The sequence below is a fragment of the Lissotriton vulgaris genome, chromosome 2_1 (assembly GCF_964263255.1).
Source record: "Lissotriton vulgaris chromosome 2_1, aLisVul1.2, whole genome shotgun sequence".
Taxonomy (NCBI): domain Eukaryota; kingdom Metazoa; phylum Chordata; class Amphibia; order Caudata; family Salamandridae; genus Lissotriton; species Lissotriton vulgaris.
In genome coordinates this window covers 1,805,808,056-1,805,829,164 of record NC_141687.1, presented here as the reverse complement: position 1 = coordinate 1,805,829,164, position 21,109 = coordinate 1,805,808,056, and the positions used below count along the sequence as shown (strand labels likewise).

Sequence of the window (21,109 nt, the reverse complement as noted above, 5' to 3'; positions counted from 1 at the left end):
TACGAACTAGTTCCTTTCATCATGTCAACTATACCCTTGGCAAGAGCACTATTCTTCGGATTATCTTTCGCAGAACCTTGGGGATAGACACTAGGAGCATAAATGAACATCGTTCTATATGCCCAAATAGAACCATTAAGGCTGAAAGGCAAAACCAGGTACGGAATACCTTTATCGGTCGTATGGGGCATAAGGCCATAAATCCAACAATTTGTCGTGTTCATTACTAGCTGGTGTTGGTGCAGAAGCTAAATGAAAGAATTATTAGCAAATTCCAGTCTTCTAACGACTTCATGTTCGGGCAGAGGGTGAAAAGAATGAGAGGAAATAGTAGGAGGAGGTGTAGGTTGCGTAGTGGGCATGAACGTCACTTTAAAAGAGAATGTCACATAACCAATTAAAAATTTCATTAAGCTAAGCAACATGAATAAACACAATATTAAAAATTGTTTTCGAGTCATCAGTTTGCAAATTTTGCTCTTAAAGCTTATTGTCTCAACAGGTCTCTCCATCTCGAAAAAGTTTATCCTCACTAATATGCTGCTCGCGGTGGTAGGGTGTTCTATGCTTAGGAATGCCTCTGTCAGCCCAGGGCAACTCCCTTAGGCCAACCAGAACCGTCGACCTAGTGTCTCAGGCTTCCACTCCAAAGACTTCGGCAACCGCGACCCTACAGCTGAACCCGGATGGCGGTTCGAAAAACAAAAATCAAAGTAGTTCCTCGGAGGAGAGTTAACCTGCAAAAATCATAAAAAGTAAAACTTCATATCTTTATTAGTCCCACGCCTCTCGGTCGCAAATTATAACGGTCTTTGCCAGGCAATGCCTGTTCACGGAATAAAAGTTCAGGCTCAACAGTGTTCAAACGGTTCAATGGAGGCACAGCTTCTTGAAGAAGATCGTCACTTTCTTTCTCAGTGTTCGTTCCAATCAAACGGGCATCGCTGAATGGCCTTTTTGCAGTGTACGCCGTGGATCCAGTGCTTTTCGCCGTGCACTCGTACTGCAGAACGGGTGGATAACAAAACAAGGTAGGGTCCGGTCCAGCGGGGCTGCTTGTTCTTGCTCCGCTGAAAGTTCTTGATCAGGACCCAGCTTCCAGGTTTGATAGCATGCCCTGGATCTTCAGAAGGCTGTGGTAAGGAGTCATGGACCTGTTGATGTAAAACACGCAGTTTAGCCGTCAGCTCATACAAGTAATCAAGCAACACAGGGTGTTCGAGCTCACTGAATTTTGTCGGCCTCGGCACTTCCCACATGTTCGCCGGACGGCCGAACACGATCTCATAGGGACTCAAACCTATTTGTGAATGCACAGTCATTCTAGTGGACAGAAGGGCTAGAGGCAAGGCATCTGGCCATTGTAACCCAGAGCTCGCTTGAATTTTGGCCAACTTCAATTTTAGGGTGCGATTATAGCACTCGACTAAACCAGCTGATTGGGGGTGATTTGCAGCGTGGAACTTCTGCCTAATACCTAGTCCCTCACATAATCTCTTCATCACTTGACCCACAAATTCACTCCCATTGTCACTCCAGATCAATCTCGGCAAACCAAACCTAGGGAAGAATTCCTTAATAAGGGCTTTCGCTGTGGACAAGGTAGTATTGTCCTTCAAAGGGTAGGCTTCCACCCATCTAGAAAAAGAGCAAACAACCACTAACACATATTTCAGGTTGTTGCACCTCTCCATGTGGATGAAATCTAGCTGCAAAGCCTCAAACGGAGGAGGAGCAAAATGACCAGCTGGACTTGGAGTTCCCTTACCAGGATTGTGCATCAAACACACTATACAGTTCTTAACGAGATTCTCTGCACACTTGGGAATTCCAGCATTCTGCCAAACCGGAGCCAACAACTTGCAAATCCCTTTCACGCTGATATGTGCCATTCCATGAGCCATTGTAACCACTGGAAGCACATACTTATCAGGTAACAACCATCTTTGATGCTCTGATAAATCAATCCAACAACCATTCGAATCCAATCTACCCTTACTCTCTCTCCATTCATTCAACTCTTTCTCTGTAGCTTCAGCTTGGATGGATTTCACACTCTCAAGCGTATCTTCACACATGCTTCTATCTGGAACCCATTTTGCCGGACCTGCAACATACATTCGGCTCATCACATCTTTCGCAGTCTCTTTCGCGACTTCATCTGCAAACGCATTACCATTACCAACATCATCCGTAACTTTCTTATGCGCACTGCATTTCACGATCGCTATTTTCAATGGCAAAGTAAGTGATTCAAGGAGTTCATTCACCAACTGATCATGCTGGATCTTCGTCCCATGCGAAGTCAGGAAACCGCGCTCTCTCCACAAACGTCCAAAACTATGAGCCACACCAAACGCATACTGGCTGTCAGTGTACACAGTCACTCATTTACCTTTCGCCAACACACACGCTCTCGTTAATGCAATCAACTCTGCTGCTTGCGCTGAATTATGTGGGATACGTGCAGCTTCAACAATCGTATGCAAAGCCGTAACAGCAAATGCCGCAGTCGTATCACCATTCGGAAGCTTGAAGCACGAACCATCAACCCACAAAGTACCATCACACTCTGGAAGAGGAGTATCCCTAAGGTCTATTCTCCCTTTCGTTTCTTCCTCAGTCCTAAGGAAACAATCATGCTGTTCGTCATTATCTGTCTCCGCTGAAATCGGCAACAACGTGGCTGGATTCAACGTGTTGCATCTCTTAATATGCACATGCCTCGCTAACAAGGTCAATTCGTAACCCGACAACCGAGCACTAGTTAAGTGCTGTGTCTTGGTATGATTCAACAAGGTATCCACTGCATGTGGAACCATGACAATCAGTGTATTGTCCATTACCAAACCAGCAGACTGTCGAATTGAAACAGCCGCTGCCGCTGTAGCTCTCAAGCAACTCAGCAACGCTCTAGCTACCGGGTCCAAAGTCGATGAAAAATAAGCACATGGACGCTGCTTATCGCCAAATTGTTGAGTCAAAACTGACAATGCACATCCCTCTCTCTCATGGACATACAATGTGAAAGGCTTGCTGTAGTCGGGGGTACCCAACACAGGAGCCGAACACAACGCATTGCGTAATTCTGAAAAGCTCTTCTGACATTCGTCAGTCCAAGGAATAGGATATGGAGTATCCTTAACTGTAAGAGCTATCAAAGGTTTTGCTAACAACAAAAAATTAGGGATCCACTGTCTACAGTACGACGTAATACCCAAAAACGCACGTACTTCTCTCTGTGACGTAGGAACACACTCATTTTCGCAATCGCTTGAATTCTTTCTGGTGTCAGTTTCCTTCCCTCCTTCGATAAGAGGTGACCTAAATAGGTAACTTCTTGTCGACAATATTGCAACTTCCAGAGAGAAACCTTGTGATGGAAATCAGACAAGTGGCGTAACAACGACAAAGAAGCCTCTCTACAAATCTCTTCATTGTCAGCAGCAACTAACAGATCGTCAACATATTGAATAAGAGCAGCACCATCAGGAAAAACCAGCAAATCAAGTTGTGTTTTCAAAGCTTGGCTATAGATCGATGGACTCTCACAATAGCCTTGAGGAGCGTGCTTAAAGCAGAAACTTCGTCCTCCTAAAGAGAAGCCAAAGATATCTCTACTTTCCACGGCAATTGGGATGCTGAAGAAAGCATTCTTCAAGTCAATCACCGAAAACCACTTGGCTGTAGCCGGGATCAAAGTCAGTAAAGCGGTGATATCAGGTACAACAGGAAATTGCGGAACAACGATCTTTTTCACCTCGCGAAGATCGATCACAAACCTATATACAGGAGGCTGTGAAGAATCAGTTCTCTTCAGAACAGGCAAAACGGGCTATTGCACACATTACCTCTCGTTTCCTCAATCACACCTTTCTCAATCAGATCATAGATGATCACCAAAAGTGCTCGTTCACCATACCTCGAGATACGGTACTGCGGAATACGTGGCAATCTGGCATTCGCTTTCAATGTCACAACATATGGCGGAATCTCTAAAAGACCTACATCGTTCGGACCAGTAGCCCAAAGAGAATTAGGGAGAGAAGATATATACATCGGAGAGATCACTCTCTTACCCAACGTAAGATGTACTCCTGACGGAGAACAGTAAAGCGTCGCATACAATCTCTTTAACAAGTCCAATCCCAACAAGTTCTCACCACAACCTGTCGTCAGAATAAAGGGTGCTTCAAATTCACGAGGTCCAACAGAAATGGACAACGGACTAGAAATCGGATTCGTAACCGGGGCGCCAGAAAAACCTACTGAAACATTCTTTAAGCCAGACAAAGGTGCGCCAGGGAGTTTAGAGTGCTCTTCGCAGCACCAGTATCCAACAGAAAAGGCTCTGACACACCTGATGCAATCACTTCAACATAGGGTCCACTCTGATCTACTGGAACTGAAACAACTCCCTCTCTTTGTCCATGGCTGTCCTAGCAATCATTACCATTCACTTCCTCACCTTCGACATAGTAATCGTCCGCATAGTACTGTGCCGTCCTACCAGACGCACCATTCTGCTAATCAAAGCTATTCATAGAATTTTGCGGAGGCAAAGAACGCGCATCCTGACCACGACCTCTACCTCTAGGAGCTTGTTGACCACCACGACCTCGCACACCAGAAGCACCATTTGCGCGCTGTAACAGAACCGGACAACTACTCTTGAAATGGCCCTCTTCATTGCAATACGCACACTGATTAGGGCCCACAGGAAAATGTGGTTGAGAAGACTCGTACCTTTGCGAGTTTCTCTGATATTGCTGATTCTGCTGATAATCGCACTGATTATTACGGGCGGATAAGCTTGTTGTAGAAGAACTTTAGTCTTCAATTCCTTAGTCTTCCTATCCGCTTTCTCTATCTCATCCTAGTTTCTACTTTCATAGTACTGGGCAGTAGCTGAAATCTGCGCTGACGTGGAAACAGCCCAAGCACTCTCGGAATCCTTCAACCTATTGCACAATTCGGGAAGCAAATTATGAAAGAATTTATCGACGAACAATCTCTGACCACCTTTGGTACTCATGTCCTGACCACTGTGGTCTACAAAGGTCTCTTCAAACCGCGTGAAAAAGTCGGACACAGTCTCGTCTTTCTTCTGCTTGCACGCAGACAACTTGTCCCATTTAACACGTACTTCAGGCATTAGAGTCTTCATATAAGTGATAATCCTACCGGGAAGGTCAGCAATCAAATCCTCAGGCTTAGCGCCACCTACTTGTCTATTATCTGCATCTCTAATATTATTTCAAGTATCACCTAATTCCTGCGCATGATCCGTATGACGAATCTTACCCCAAATAGGCTGTGGAACAACATTCCCAAACAGCATGTGTATGTCGCCAGATTCATGATACATGAACCCGCGGTCTGAGTTAACTCTTTATAAAACCCTGCTGGATTTTTGGGCGGATCAGGCAAAGTCCGCTTAAGATCCAAAACTTCAGCACGTTTCCAAGGAATATGCACCCAAACACGCTGAAAGTGTGCAACAACAGGTGGAGCAGCAGTTGCATCAGCAGGTCTCCAAACTGGAGGAACCTCACGCATCGGATATTGATGCACTTTTCTCCTAACCGACGAATCAGGCTCAAACAGTCACTGAGAAGGAGACTCACTCCTTAATGACCACAACGTCGCAACTGCTTTCTCAACCCCGAGACCCACAAGGGTCCCTTTCGCAAACTCAGAACGTATACGATACAACTCAGACGGAGTCTGTCCTACCTCACTATCTTCCCATTGTCCACGAAGGAAAGAACACATCATATCAAAAACGTATCGTTGCTTCGGTGCTTCCCATTGATGGAAAACATCCATAACACCCTGAAGATCATACTGCGAAGGATACGTAATCCAATTACGCACCTTGAGATCCAACACTGTCCTTTCATCAACATTAGGCAATTGACTACGAGATTGTCTACGCTCGACAACAGGAGACATACCCAATGAACCCAACAAAGGAGAAAAGATACTAGCAACTGCATCAGTCATTCTTTGTCGAGCAGAAGGAGAAGGAGATAAAAGAAGAGGAGACGAAGCAGAATGAGAAGAAACAGGAGGAGTATACAAGACAGGCGTAGGAGTAGCAGACGAAGGAGGTATCAAAGTCGGCGGCCCTTGAGAAGGCTGCGCCAAAGCAATAGGAGCCAGTGGAAGAGGAGCTGGCTGTTGAGGAATCGCAGGTGGCAAAGCAACCGGAGGTTGCGCAACTACAACTGGTGGCGGTGGTGCCGTAGCATTCTCTGCATAGGGGGGTGGCGAACTCAATAGATGCGACATTAAAGGATCTTTCGTAAGATATTTCTTCTCTTCTTGCTGTTGAGGTGGCAAAGCTGGATAGCACTTATCTACCGCTAATTTACGGACCCTAAGCATCTGTTCGCTCTCTTGTTCTTCCTCATTATCCCTAAACTGTATAGCAGCTTGCACCATTGACAGACCTCTTTCTCGTTAATTTTTCTTCGCTAACTTAATTTCTTTCTGTTTGGCTTCCTTTCGCCATAAGTGGAAAGAGTCAAACATCGCCGGCCGGGCTTTCTTCTTGAACAGTTTAACTTCGAGATTGTCTAAAATCTCAGTTTTAAAGCTACCGTAACGGGGCCACTGTAGGACACCGTCCTTTCTAGTATACTTTACCCATATGTCATTATACGCGATGGGGCCCACTCGATGTTTTACGTAGAGCTCATAGGTCGGAGTTCCAATCGGAGGAACCGGACATGAATCCTCCAATAGGGAATCCCTAGTACAACCAAAACCAAATATCTTTCCAAGTCTGCTAAGACCAGGCATCTTCGCTCACTAGTCTAGCTTCAAACTTCAAGGGAAATCTCAAAACGATAGTCTTGTGGATACACGAGTTCCTCGGCTTTGGGGCATGCAGGTACCAAATCAAAGCGATTCCGAAGGGATACCAAAACAAAACTAAGGACTGGGAGAAGCTCCACTCATACTTAACTGAAATGTCGATGGCGTCACCAGAAGACCCTTCTATCGTCTCGCTCTACAAATCGTCTAATGGCTCCAAGACAGGGTGACAGTCAGGGCAGCAGTCCTTCGTAGCCGTCGGAAAGCGGGGAACCACGCAGCAAAGACTTTCGGACCACGACGACATACAGAGGTCGATGAAGTGGCAGGCCTTCCACCAGAATTTTCACACGGAGCTCCTCACGATCTTCGGGCTTGGACCGGTACTGCTGAAGTCGCCCACGTTGGGCGCCAACTGAAGAACCGTGTTTTAGAACCCAGCGGCGCCAGGGAAAACGCCCGATGTCTTCGGATTCCCCTGCCTCGGCAAACAGAGACACGGGACACTTCTTGATGATGTCAAAGACCAAAGTTTACTGGCTGCAACCAGGAACAGAGATCTACGAAGCACAACACGAGTGGTTCGCTAGAGACTGCACAAATTCAAGGAGCGGAGCATGGTCTTTTATGCCAAAAATCACATTCCTGGCTAGCATTGATTACATAAAAACTGACCAATGGAAACATGACATTTTAAAAGTAGCGCATGACGACAATCCCACTTTCCGTTGTCCAGCCCACCAGAAATGACCAAGCAAATTCCAACTTTCCTGTTCGATCAGGCCGAACAAACCCATCATAAAGACCTCAACCCAAATCAGTAATTAAGCCATAAAGGAAGGAACAGAAACAGATGAGAAGCAAGATAGAAGGGTGTGTGTGTGTACCATAAACTCAGCAATGTCCTGCTCTTTGATCTTTATCTGACCAGCTGCTTAACAAGGAACTGGCTCAGCGAGGTCGGCCTCGGGCAAAGGAGTCAGTTCGGCCAGGTCACACAAGAGTCAGCTAAGGTGTACGTGTCTCAAGGACTCATTCGGCCATAGTCATCGGCCTATGTGAGGGCAACCACACAAAATGGCTGCCGCACACAAAATGGAACCCGAGGGTTCAAACGAAATCCCTGAATACGCAGTGTTCTCATTGATCGATTATGACGAAAACACTTGTACACACTGCACTCATCATTTGCAGTCCAATGATACCAAAATCGTCTATATCCGACGACCTTTATTGCACGGGTTCAGAATCTACGAACCATGGACCCTCAAACTACGGAACTACAACTTCCAATTCTCAGCTTTTTCAAATAATGTATGTATGTATAGGCATTTATATAGCGCACTACTTACCCGTAGGGTCCCAAGGCGCTTCGACCGCTGCGAAACCCTTCCTGGCTTCCCTGAGAGATGGTCCCTTAATGGGTATCTCCAGGGTGAGACCAGGCATCCCCGGCGGTCTGGTGGGGCCGTTAGTGAAGATGAGGCAAGCTAATGCCCAGAGTTGCCGAGTGTGATCGCTGATCAGAGTGGGCACCGAGGCGAGAGAATTATCGAGTCCGCTGACCCTGGTCCAGAAACCTGCCGCGCCGGGAATCGAACCCTGGTCCCGGGCCATCCTCTGCTCTCGGGTCTGCCGCCTCTAACCAGTGAGCCACACTACTTCACTAAATAATAAATCTATAAGCAGAATTCTGATGAATACCCAACCAAAGCTTTGTGGTTAATACATAATGTATCACAAGATTTAGTGACATAAAATATTTCATGTTTGTTGGCAGTCCATGATAAGTGGTTTACTTGTGCCTGCACTTGATATATATGCAAAGTTAACAGATTATGCCATGCCATTGGGGACACTGTACTCCAGTACTGAGCTTTCCTTCTGGAAATCAGAGTTTTCAGCTCTGTTGGTCAATTGATTAAACAGAAATGTTATTGCATTAAAACTGCATAAATATAGTGCTAACTACTCCTCAAAGGGATTGACAAGCGTTATGATGAGTAGCAAACTACTCTGGATTCCAAAGTTAGTTGTTTACCGATGGTTCTTTTTTTGGGGAATTAGTCTTATGCTCGCAAGGAAATCATTCCATGCACGTACACCAGTTCAATCCCCTACAAGTAACCATGACTACTGGACCCATTACCCAACTAACAAACTATCTCACAGGAAGTGGTAACATGTGTCAAGCATTAGTTAAGTTGTTCCTTAATAAGGATGGAACATATGACCTGTAGGCAGGTTACATGGATATCTCAATACCAAATGCATTATACATTTGCAGCTCAGATTCACACAGAGATAGAAGTTGAGGGCCTACAAGCTGTTTAGGCCCCTCCCCTTAAAGAGAATGAGGATATACAGAAGAGCCCTTTCCCTAACCCACCACTCTATGCATGAATAGAGTTGCCCAACTTCCAAAGGCCCGCAGATCATGACCTTATCCCATGTATTCAGGTTTTGCTCATCATAATGGACAGTAGAGGAAAACTATGAACCTCAATAGACAGAGATTACTGATTCAAAGTTAGAAGAAACATCATACCATTTCCTCGTCCAAGAGACAGCAAGGCCAATAACTGATGAAGCAATAGCATTTTTACAAAAACAGCTGAGAACTGCCCATCAATTACGGGAAAGGATGAGATAAAGTCAATACATTTGCATACAGGAATAGAGAGGGATACTATTGTACTTTGTCGCAAATTATATTCACTGTTGGCTCCAACAGCTGCAGCAGCTGACAGGACAGCTGACTAGAGGTGGGCTTATCATCCATCCCATCACTCTGCCAACCTCCTGACCATTGAAAGCTTGAGCCAGATGCTTGACTCTGGCTCGAGATCTTCTTGTAACCCCAAGTCCAAAACGAACTGAGCTTTAACAAGAGGTGATGTAGCCAGTGGCTACAACAGCCTATGTGACATGAGAAACCAGGTGCGAATCCCAGCCTCAGCTAAGCATCCTGTGCAGCCATTGAAATGTACGTGTGCCAAAAAAGAGAAAACTGTGTAACCTGGCTTCTGTTTGCTGTGAAGCACTCATATGTCCTTTGGCAATGCCTCCGTTATGTAAACCGCCAAAAAGACTATGTGGATTTTGCCCATCGCCCACGCTCTAATCTCAGCCTCCAAGACTTAATAACAAAGCAACTTGATGCCTGAAAGTGATACCCATTTAGTGGCTGGTTTGCACAGTGTGGTTTGAATCAGGATCAATCCCGGCTTCCCTGTTTGACAAAATTGTGTTATATTAGTCAAATACTTTTCACTGAGCCTCCTTTTTCTTTATTACCACATATGATTGCACTTCAAATGTGTGAGTTCGGGATGTGAGCTGTATGCAAACCTGTCTTGTTTTTGATTTAATAGTATATAATATCTGTTGCATGACTTACATTCCAAATTTTGCTTGGCTGGTATATGGACTCTTGTAGCCAGAGATGACCTTGGCTCTCTCGCTGTTTATTTTTTGGCTCACCCACTATTAGAAATTGGGTTCCTGGTTGGCAGAGGCTTGCACCCTATCCAATCAGGAACAACAATCCCAGTCAGAGTAAGTCAGATATACACCCTACTAAATTCACCTGTGTTCACCCTCTGGTAGCTTGGCACAGAACAGTCTGGCTTAAATAAAGAGGCAATGTGTAAAGTATTTAACCAACACTTAATACAGTAAAACAGTGAAAACACCACTGAAAAGATCCAACATATAGTTAGAATATTGGGACTTAATGTATTGAACAAAACAAGATGAAAACTACAAAAATCAAATAAGTAGAACAGGGGTTATACATTTTTAAAGAATATATTGAAATATAGTGTTTAGAAAAACAAAGCACCAATTGAGGCCATCTGTTTGCTCTTGACCGGGTCAAATTCAAAAGTTTAGGCCATCCGCGTTGGAGCATGGGTTGGATACAAAGACCACTCTTGGGCCGCAAAAAAACGTACCCTGGGTTGAAAGATACATCTACATTGAGGACGACATGCGAGGAGCAGGAAGGCGATGCGTCGGTTTCAATCTTTAGAATTCGTAGACAATGCGCCGTCGTTGAGCCGCGCTCTAGGGGTTGCGATGTTGTCGACCAGCACTGGGTGTCCTTAATGCATCGTCCTTGAGTCCTGCAGCTGGCAATGCAATGTCCTGGAAGTAGGTGATTCATTGGCACCAAAAGTGATGCATCAGTTTCGACTGGTGCAACTACGGCGATGCGTGGATTTGGTTATTTGCAGCACAGAAAACCTGCTTCCACAGGCCCAGTATGGATTGGCACCATTTGGCAGGGCAGAGCTCACAAATCGCAGATTCAGGTGCTGTTGCAGAGTTTCCAGACGTCTTTAATGTCCCTGAGACACAGGAGGCAAGAAAAGAAGCCCCTGGAGTTACCCTGGGTGAAAGTGGTGTAGGTCCAGTCCTTCTCACCCAGGCAGAGTGGGCAGCAGGCAACAGTCATAACAACAATACAGTAGAGTAGTAGTCTTTCAGCAGCACTATAGTCGCTCTTCCTGGTAGAGTATCCACAGGTCCCGAAGTATACTGATTTGGTAGGGTCAGAAAACCAGTCCTTGTACTCAGTGGTGCCTTTGAAGTGGGGGAGACTTCATAGAGGGTCTTTGAAGTGTCCAGAGATCTTCCCTTTCTGCCCTGGCTCCAGACTCACTATAGAGGTTTAAGCACCCTTTTGTGTAGGAGCAAGACACTGCCCATTCAGGTGTAAGTGTCAACTCCTCACTTCCAACTTGCCCAGGATGTGTATGTCCCACCAGACACACTTAAAAATCCTTTGTGTGTGGCTGTCTAGACAGAATTCACAGGGCCCAACGGTCACTCACCTCAGTTGTGTTTTTGAGAGAGGCAGCAGGCACAGAGTGGTTAAAAGTAGAAAAATGCTATCGTCCCAAAAGTGAACACTTTTAAAGTTGTAGTAAATTTCCATTAAAAAGGATTTATTATGACAAGTCCATAGGTGCAAAACATGACAGTTCTACTCCTTCTTCAGAAATTGCACATGTTCAATGTAGTAAGGCATTCTCAATGGTGACCTATTAGTGGGGTAGGTCTCACAGTAGTAAAAAACTAATTTGGAAGTTTTGCACTACCGGGACATGCAAAAATAAAAACGTATATGTCATGTCTTTACCTTACACAGCAACTTGCCCTAGGGGATACCTATGGCCTACATTAGAGGTGTCTTTTATGTAATAAAAAGGGAGTTTAAGGCTTAGCAATGGGGTTTGAAATGCCAAGTCGACATGACAGTGAAACTGCACATACAGGCTCTGCAGTGGCAGGCCTGAGACAGGCCTGAGACATTTTGAAAGGGCTAGTAAAATTGGTGGCATAATAAGTGCTGCAGGCCTACAAGTAGCATTTAATGTATATGCCCTGGGCACATAAAGTGCACTACACTAAGGACTTATAAGTAAATTAAATATGCCAGTTATGGATGAACCAATGTTACCAAGTTTAGGAGAGTGAGCACATGCACTTTAGCACTGGTTAGCAGTAGGAAGTGTCCAGAGTCCTAATGTAAAAAAAAAACAGATTCGCAAAAAGTGAGGCACAACAGGAACATTTTTTAGAAGAAGACCACACTAAGGCTGTCAGATCTAACACCCACCTCACATCTAACCACCCCCAGGTATGGGGGAAGTGGGGATTTTGAAAAGTAAGTTAAAATATAGCAGAACTCACTACAGTTGAAAACTTGTGCTCTTTTTCAAGAAATCTGTTTGGAAATACTGATACATGCCTGGTGTACTTTCTCGCTCCACTCACCGAAGAAACTCAAGTGTTAGGGAGGAGAAAGCAGAGCAGAAAAAAAGCCATGTAACATTATTTAGATCAGGTCTGTGTAGTGTGGGAAAGCAGCAAAAAGAGACTTGTTCTGCTGCCTTTCCATCATGGAGTGCTTGCTGTATTTGCAGCTTCTAGGCAGCCTGCCAATTAACAAGAAATGCATTAACCCCTTGCGTGCTGCGGACGCCCCTGGCCGTCACACGTAACCATGGGCATGTGTGGAGGATGGCCGGGGCCCGTCCGAACCCCACCCACTCTTCATTTCGGCCGCACAGCGTGAAAATTCGGCGAGCGCGGAAGGGGTTAAGGAAGGAACACTTTTGTGTTTTATCGCTGCAATCAGGCAATTTTTGCACCAAATATGAAATTTGCAAATCACAAAAAGCTTGGGGGTCTGACTAATACATTTTAATGTGATGATAAGGACACCAGCACTGAAATGCATTAGTCTATCCCCTGAAGCATGGTTACTTAGCAGAGATGCAGCAGAGAGAGAGAGCATGAGTAAGTGGAGACGCAGGGACTTGCTCTGTCATTCTGCAACAAAGACTTGCTGCTTTTGAATGAAACCAGAACGTTCTAATCATAATAAACATGAGCCCCTGCACCACACATTTAGTGCTATTAAAAATAAAAGTATGAGAAAAGAAATGTAAACCACTTTCCAAAGCTACAAGGAAAGTGGCAATTATAATGGCCACAAAACAAAAACAGAAAGAGATGTGTGGATCAGTAGAGTTCTTAGGTAAAGCATGACTGCCATTGTCCATAGAAAGTGAAAGCTTGAGGAAAATGGTGAATATTGATGGGGAAGGAGAGTAAACCTCAGTCAAGTAAGTAATGGGATAAGAACAATCGTGGCAATGATGATTATCTGTAAGTAGGTTTGCCACCTTTCTCAGAGAAAATACCAGTCATCTGTTCACGTATTAGGGTTCTACAAAGGCCCAACATGATTCTTAAGTTGAACATTATATGAAGTTGTTTGTATTCTCTCTTTATTTACTTCAATTATCAGTTAGGGGCTATTATGTCATGATGAAAGCTATTGAACACAATTTAAAGTATTTTATTCTAACATTTACTGTATAAAGTATGTACTGATAAGGGGAAAAAATACCAGCTTCGGTTATTTTTCTACTTTTTGTTCAGGCAGGGACATTAAAATACCAGTCATGCCGGTACGAAACCGGCTAGTTATCAACTCAACTGTAAGTGATCTATGCATGATGGAAACTGATTACCTTATTTTAACAGGTCGGGACATAAGCAAACCTCTTCAGCTTTAACAACTTGATTAATATCTGACTATTTTATTTCCTTCCAGGATCTCTGTGGCTGGTTTCACACAAATTAACTTCGATACAACCTCGGACACCATTGATGGAAAAAGATGCCTTGTGTCTTTCATTTCCCAAACGCCTCCAGTAACAACTCCTTCCACAACCACGATTTCCAAAACACCCATCTCCAGCTCTGACACAGGTGTAGTATCATCCAAACCACAAGGTGTGATAGATGGTTCAGTTACGTGCTAATGTTGATATTTCAGGTTGTGTAGTATTGTAGTTTCTTTAAACCTTTCTAGTTCTCAATAGCATAGTGAGTCTGCTTCAAAGTGATCCCTATTTAGACCTAATGGATTTGTGAATATGTCCAGGATCTCACAATGTTGGCTGAGTGGAGACTCTAAGATAAGAGCTTGGGTCTCCTAGTTCAACAACTGAACATTTCAGCCAATAAAAACACGTTATTCACTGCTGCAACAAGACATCGGGAAGGTAATGTGGGTATTTTATGATAACTTGTATATTTATCTATATCTTGCTAGTTAAGCTAATTTGCCTAGTTACAAAAAAGTATGCTGACCAACTCAGTTGCACCAAAAGGTCAACCTCTGAAGGATACTAGGTTCCATTGACCATACATTCAACAACCACAGATTCTACCAGAGCAGCAGTGTAACGGGCGCGGGAGAAATGGGCAGAAGGCGTGTTCTTGTTAAAGTGGGCTTTAATGATGCAAACAGGTAATCGGTACAAGTCTTTCTAGCAGGGACTGTTCGACGGGGAGACCGACTTCGACTCCTCCTCCTACTTCAGGGCTGGGTCTTCTCACTTTTCCGATGCCCATCTGGGCTCCGTCGGGTCGGGGCTCCGTCTACGTCCGTCGTGCCTCTCGACAAAACAAACACAGCAAGTCGTGAGGAAAGTGCTCAGAATATGTACAAGTGTTTCGGGAAAAAGGAGTGAGGGAGCAAAAACCCGTGACACACTCTCTAGACGCTCTGTATGTGAAGGGGATCAGTGCTCAGGGATAGGGAAACCGGGACAGGAGTATACCAAGGACTACTCGGTAGAACCGCCCTTACATCCAACCCAGCCCCTGATCTTGCTCCGTACCTGGGCTAGCCACACACCTCCCCCGGGTGTGTGGCTGGGCGGCTCGTGGGGACGTTGGCCTCCTGGCTTAACCTCCATCTCAGGGGGCAAGAAAGAAGGGGGGAAGGTGATGAGAGCCACTGAAGGGTCCCCATGTCCCACTAAGGAGGGGTTTGTCTGTACACCCCGTTACAAGCAGCCTCCCTGAAGTCAGCAAGTATTTCAACAATTGGATCACCTCTATCGCCATCTCCCTGGCCCCCCTTAAACATAGCGTTACAACAAGGTCTATATCCCAGGCTAGTTGGTACATGAACAAACTTAGACTGATGAAGTGTCACTACAAACACCTGGAGCGCAAATGTAGAATGAGCCAGGACAATACAGACAGAAGCACATTCAAATCTCTGCTGAGACGCTACCACTAAATGATCAAGACCACCAAGTGTGGCACTCTGGTGGACCACATCAATGTCAGCACCAACAATATCAAATAAATCTTCACCATTGTGAAGGATATACCCTCATCAGCGGCCACTTTCAACTCAACCACTTCATCACAGGACCTCTGCGACAACCTCTCTCAGTTCTTCATCAATAAAATCACCATTGTTAGAACTGTCCGCCTTAGGGTGATCTACCCCCAAACATTTTGACTTACTCCTCCATAATATTTTCCTCTTGTTTTTGTTGGCCTTAGGACTCTTCACACTTTACCACTGCTAACCAGTTCTATAGTATGTGTGATCACTCCTTAAAACATGATAAAATGTGCTTGTTCCCAGTTACCATATTTAATTCACGTATAAGTCTCTAGTAAAGTGGTACTACATGTACACAGGGCTGCCTGCAAACAAAATGCTTCAGTAATGGGCCTACCGCACTTACATAGCCTTACAAACCTAGCCTGTGGTGTAGTTTTAAACTGCCATTTTAGCCCGCCATTTTTACCATTTTAACCTGGCAAAATAAACCTTTTGCTAGGCTCAAACCTACCTTTTTAGTACATATAAGTCACCCCCAGGGCATTTGATGCCTGAAGTCTGTTTCCTGGTTCACATGGTTAGGTGTTGTTGGCAGTTGTCCTTTGTGTATTCCTCTTGAACAGTATCACATTAGAGATTCTGGGGGTTGGCAGGAATGGAATGGCCATCATGACTTGATGGAGAGGGGAGGCAGCACTGTCACCTTTCACACTTGCACATCAAAAGCACTAGGCCAGTACACTCAGAAAGGACTTCACACTAGACTATTGTACCCCCAGAAAGACTGGATCCAAGGCAGGGAGGAGGGCAATTCCAGACACTTCTGAGGGGGATCCTTCAGAAGCTTTTCCTTCTTCAGTACACTCCTTGACCTGTGGATACTACAGAAGAAGGACTACCCCGCCATCAGAGGACTACTCTGCTGCTAGAGGACTACCCAGCTGCTTGAGGCCTACCCTGCTGTCTGAGAAGGAAGAATAGACCTGCACCATTCATCCCAGGCTGAAGTGACTCCAAGGGTCAGCTGACTGACATCCTTTTGTGAGCGACAGGGACACCACAAGCTTCAGAGACCTTTCTTCAACTGCTCAGTTGACTTACTGCAACTGGACCTGCAAATAGACTTGCCGGAGCACTGCTGGCCTCTGCTGGAGTGATTTCCTGATCTCCAAGAGGTCCCTCCTAGGTCTTGGACCCTTGGTGTAGCATCAGTTGAGATCCTTCTTGAAATAAAGGAAAAATCCTTTAGTTTTGGACTCTCTGCAACCTCAAACTTGCCAGTTTGCACTAAGATCTTGCCACCTGCAGCGACCGCCAACATGAAGCTCTGATGAACCCATCTCTACGCGTGTGGTTACCACCAATGCAAATCTCCAGCAATGATGGTCGATGATGACTCTCTAACAATGACCGCCCTCAGTGCATGACAGAATCTATGTGCTACAGCGACGACCATCCGGGATGCATGGCCTGCTCTTTGTGCTACAGTGATGACCACCCGAGACACTCTCCCTGCTCCTGGCTGCCTCCTCCAACAAGTCAGAAATCTTTGCGCTGAACTTTAGAAGGTAACTTTTTCAGTGGAATTAACCTGGTCCATCTATCCAGCCTGTGCTCCATCACAGTTTGCCTAAACCTGTGACTTTCACCCGGTCTCAGACAGGCAGATAACCGCTAGTGGCGCATTGTGCCTTTTGGCGCTATACTAACCTGAACTCTTTAAAATGTCATCTCTCCTGGTTTACTGTTTGTATTTTTGTTGTTGTGGTGTCATATAATTTATTAAATATCACTCTGGTGGGGGAGTTTTCTTCTGTTGTGTTTTCACTTTATTACTGATTGTGTGCTTAAAAAATACTCTACACATTGCCTCTAAGTTAAGTGTGACTGTTTTTGTAGAAAGCTACCAGAGGGTTAAGCACAGGTTAATTTAGTGATTTTTATAGGTTTATCCTGACAAGTTTTTTTGTTATTGCTTGAATAGGGTTTCACTGTCTTCACCCAACAAATCATCTCACAGGCACAATAAGAATAGTGATCACACATTGGAAATTGATAGAAGAAAGCACTAGATGAAAATTGTTTAAGCATCTATCAGGGAGGAGATCCAGAACTATTTTAGAGATAACAGTGGTATGGCCTTATCACTGCTAGTAGAATGGAAAGCATTTAAGGCAGTAGTTAAATGAGATTGTATCACATCTGTGGCAGATATTAGTCTGACACAACAAGGAGAAGTAAGTAAAATAATGTTTTAAGAAATTTAGAAACAAATAGAAACCTGGGCACCATGAGCTACAAGACATGCTGGTAGAAGAAAGAGAAATATTGTCATATTTTAGGAAGAGATTAAGGAGCTTTGATTATGTGGAATACTTATAGAAGAGCTCATGATTCATGCAATAAAAGTAGTAGGTTGCTGGCCGTAGAAAGAGGTCCACCCATTACTCGGAATACAGAAGAGGGAAAATAGTACATTCATAAAGCAAGGCAAATAGTGCATTCGTTGTTCATGAAGTATTATGAGGGATTATGTGATGCACCAGTAGAGGCTGATACCTAAATACTCAAAAATGATATAGAGGAAGGGAACCTAAATATTACACCACAAGATGAAACAGAAGATTTTGGAGAGGAAATAACAGAAGGAAAGGTAAAGCTAGCGGATAAAGGATATGGCAAGAAGAAAGGGTTAGGGGTCTGATGGCCTGCCCATAGAGTTTTACTCAATAGATAGGGACGTGTTAGCACAAATATTACCATAAGTATATAACACTACAATAAGTGAATTCAGACTCCCCTTCCTACCAAGAGATCATAATATTCTCATTACTAAAACAGTGCAGGGTCATTTCTGAGATGGGATTGTTTAGACTGCTGTCAATGCTCAACCCTGATTATAAGGTGTTAAGGAACGTTCTAGCAACCAGACTGACATCGCATATGCAAGGGTTACTACACCCTGATCAGAGTAAGTTTATTCCAAGGTGCAGTACAGTCATAAATATGAGAAGGCTAATGCATACAATAGATCCCCCCACTTATACCCATCAACATGCAATAATACTCCCAATCAATATCAAGAAAGCATTTGATACCCTAAGATGTGATTTCCTGTACGAGGCAATGGGGAAAAGGTAACTTGTATGGCCTTTAAGCCTGGAATAAATACTAGTCCTTGAGTTAGGACGGGCCTGATAATATTGAGGACATATGCAGCAGTACACAGAGGACCTACTATTATATATAAATGACAAACATTTGGCTATAGAGGGTGACATGGCACTGAAGAGTTTTGGTGAGGTGTTGGGGTTCAACATAAACTGAAGAAAAACTAGTGCATACACGATATGGCCAGACCTGGCTAATGAAGAGCCCATTGACTCAGTGAATACACTAATGTTGGAGACAATCACTCCTAGATATCTGTGGATACAAATGTATAAGATAGAAACAGGCCTACTGGAAGGAAACATAAGACCAGTAATAAGAGCAATGAAGGGAATCATAGCATTTTGGAATGCAGTGTCACTGCCTATTACGGGGGGGGGGGGTAACTTTGTCCACTATGGTAACACTGCCCTAACCATTTGATTACAATTTGACAACTCCCCTATCAATTACAAAGGAGCAATCCTGGCAAACAGATACAATCCTAATGGGCCTAAATTGGTGCACTGGCAAAAGCGGAGAAGCACTGTCAAAATTAAAGAAGTAGAGTAACACTATCAAAGTTGCAGCTCCTAATACAGGAGGGAGGGATGGCAGCACTAACTTTGAGTTATATTACCCGGTGGTGCAGGTACAATAGGTAATGAAGAAAATTCAGAACCCAGGAAATGGGATTTTGACCACACCTACATTTTTAGTACTAGTAAAAATACTATTAAAACCTAAAAGACAGGGCAAAGAGGAGGGCAGATTGGTGAAGTTGTTCTGTTATTTGTAGACCAGAGATTTACTGAGACACTGCACCTAAGTTCTGTACACCGTGGAGCTTCCCCTAGTGCTTTACATACGTAGCAGAATCAGGAAGACTGGGGAGGGGTGCAACATGCAGAAAAAAGGCTATTGAGGCATTGGTAGTCTTAAACAGTGGAAGCACCCTTAGAAACTTTGAAGATCTTAAGAAAGATTATTAGATAACAAAGGGGCAATTCCTGCTGTCCGATGATGTTGGGGTCAAAATGCAGAAGCTGTTTAAGTCAAGACAAAACAAACCCTCCACACATCAGGGTTTGAAAGTAATATAATATTCAATATTCACAGTAAATAATAGGTGATGACACTTTCCATCAAGAGCTTCTGAGACCGTCCAAGTGCTAACTAGGGGGTAGATGTACAAACATTAGTAATAGTAATTACCAAATAGCAAAATTTTTACGAATCGCTATTTGGTCATCACTATTGCTAATGTACTAAAGTGAAATATTGCCCTGATTTCCAAATTAGCGATTATTATTTGGTTGCAAATAAACCTACCCCATGAATATTAATAAACTATGTCCAAATTTGTGACCCACTAGGATTTGTGCCCATCACTGCGATTATGGCCTGCTGGGGTCAGAAGACCACCATGTCTTTGATTGCTTTTCAGTAAAGCAATCGTTTATTTTAAATACAGTACGTTGTCCTGTGATGCACTTAAAGAAAAACAACTAAGGGGGTCATTAGGATGGCGGGAGGATTGCCCCCGCCAGGCTGGCGGTAGCCACCGCTGGTCTGGCGGGGGCAATCCGCCCGCCATCCTCAGCTAAATGCCCCCTGCCGTATTAGTATGGTGGGGTGACCGCGGCAGGCGGAAAGACAGTCCGCCGTTTTTCTGCCCCGGTCGCCTTGCATGGTCTAACATGGTGCGTGGTCTAACATGGTGGCGCCAGCCATATTAGATGCTGTGGATAGATGCCTTTCTGTGGCGGGCATGCCGCCACGGAAAGCATGCAGTCTTCACTTCGGGGGCCCCGTGCAGGCCCCCGGAGTGAAGGAGAGGTGGGGTGCACAGGGGGCGTACCTGTGGTACCCCCCTGCATTTGCATTAACAAAGCGGCAGGCACCGCGCTGTGCCTGCCGCTTTGGTAATGCAAATGCATTCGTGCATGTTTAGCATTGTGGCGGACAGTGCTGAGAGCCCCGTCCGCCACAATGCTAAACATGCAGGATGCGCCCGCCACAGTAGTGGGCGCATCCTAATGCCCCCCACGGGACCCCCCTCCTTATGGCGGGCGGTCCCAAAGACCGATAGGCCATCCTAATGACCCCCTTAGTGTTTCATTTAAATTTTTTAAGCAAAGGCAGTGGTCCGTGGGACCAGTGCCTGCTCCTAAAAAATAGATTCTTAAACATCCTTAAAACAGGAGGGGTCCCAATGGGACCTCTTCAAATTTGCACATGGGCCATGAACAACTTTGAAACTGTGGTAAAGTATGCATGTTCTGAGGCCACGGATCACTGACAGAATATCGACAGTCCGAATATCGAGCTATAAAAATTTCGACACAAAAATATTGATGTCCAGAATATTGAGGTCCTATCTACATAATGGTAAGTACAAAAATATCGAGAGAAAAAAAATATTGCTGTCAAAAATATCGTTGTTAAAAATATAGTGTTTTTTAA

At 44.5% G+C, this 21,109-nt stretch overlaps 1 protein-coding gene and 1 long non-coding RNA gene across 2 annotated transcripts in view; both read left to right on the top strand.

Moving 5' to 3' along the window:
* Positions 1 to 21,109, top strand: part of LOC147733302 (receptor-type tyrosine-protein phosphatase eta-like) — a 526,406-nt gene that overhangs the window by 253,458 nt on the left and 251,839 nt on the right. The window lies entirely within an intron of this gene.
* Positions 13,961 to 21,109, top strand: part of LOC147733303 (uncharacterized) — a 46,631-nt gene continuing 39,482 nt past the window's right edge. The window contains exon 1 of the long non-coding RNA XR_015308717.1: positions 13,961 to 14,112. This is a non-coding gene — a long non-coding RNA (uncharacterized LOC147733303). The remainder of the gene's footprint in view (positions 14,113 to 21,109) is intronic.